The following is a 1,628-nucleotide window of genomic DNA, read 5'->3' on the forward strand; positions in this document are numbered from 1 at the left end:
ATTAATAACAATATTAAATCAGTAGTAGACAAACCTCCCGTCTCTCTCACTTTCGCACACGCTGCATTTTGAATTTGGTGCTATATATTAAACAGTTTGAATTCGAATTCCAGTCCAGCCAATTAGAGCAAGGTATTGATTGGATTGGATATTTCAAGGTTGCACAATTATTTAACTGTCCACCTTCATTGGCGCCACCTCTCGGGAATTATCGGAGTTGTGTAGTGTGGATTTTGTTGTTGTTGGTAATGATAATAATTCCACAAAAAAAACGGTAAATTTAGGAGAAAACCGATAAATTATACGATATATTGAATCAAAAATTCGATACCGATATATCGATTTATCGAAACGAAAATATCAATATTTCGTAAAAACCGATATATCGTTCCCATCTCTAGCCTAAATTCAGTTAACCATTGAAAAATAAACTTCATTCTTACGTTAGTGAATCAATCCATAGAACAATTTTGTTATGTAAGGTTTGTGAAAAGACAGCTAATCACGAAAAAAAAAAAGGATTTTATAAGTCAACATGTGTCACCTACGAAGTAAATATGAGTTATATTGATATAATTTAACTTTATTGCTAAAATATATTATGCCTTTTTAAAATTTATAATGTCTTTTACAAAGATTACTGTGCCTTTTTTGACGTTTTTATTGCCTTTTTGCCTGATTATTTTAACTGTTATAAATGCCTAAACATCCTGGTCCTAGTCATGACTTAAAGAAAATTTGAATCTCTGATTGTGGCCGTCACCTTAGTAATTTATTCACTGACGCTAATATTCATGGACCTTAATCTTTTTTTTTTTTTTTGCTATGATATTTCTATCTCTCATCTGCAGTCGTTCAATAATTATTGTAGTATTACAGCTTCCTTCTATTATATAATGGGTAACTACTGTAAGCTCTCACTTTAGTTCACAAATACGCGTCTAAAATAAGTGCATTTTGATAATAATTATTGAAATGAATACCTCACAAATATATAATAAACAGACTTAACCATGTTGGAATTCAAGATGACATTTCTAATGACAATTCTTCATACATTACAAAAATACTTAATTATTTATCGTATATTTTAGAAACAATATGGAATTCATTAAACAGCAGAATAAATCGCTGAATAGAAATTAAGATGGGGCGAGCGTATCACCAGAATTAAAACCAACAAGATTTTCAGAGTTTTGAGAGACGACTTTCTGATGGAACAAGGACTCCAGGTAGTATCGATTCCCTGCAACAAAATAAACTTATCGTCTATTGAAAGGATAGAATAAGAAGAAAACTATAATAATGTTTTTGTAACACTCTGAATTTAGTTTCATTGAGAGCATCGGTAAACAATACCTTCAAAATGAGATATTGCATTTATACAAATTTTCCTACACATAGGCCTATAAAATTGCTGAATGAATGTTTTATAATTTTCAATATATTATAAATGCTATATTTCGCATTGATAAATATTCGAGGTTTTGATTTTCGTATTGAACTATACTATACTCAACGTGCTATTGAGAGAAGAATTTTTTGTTTGTTTGTTTTTTTTTTTTAATCTATTCGTCCTTGATAAAACAACTTGTATGACTAGAATCGCCGTGGGTCACGTCTTTTCT

The sequence above is a fragment of the Periplaneta americana genome, chromosome 5 (assembly GCF_040183065.1).
Source record: "Periplaneta americana isolate PAMFEO1 chromosome 5, P.americana_PAMFEO1_priV1, whole genome shotgun sequence".
Lineage (NCBI taxonomy): Eukaryota > Metazoa > Arthropoda > Insecta > Blattodea > Blattidae > Periplaneta > Periplaneta americana.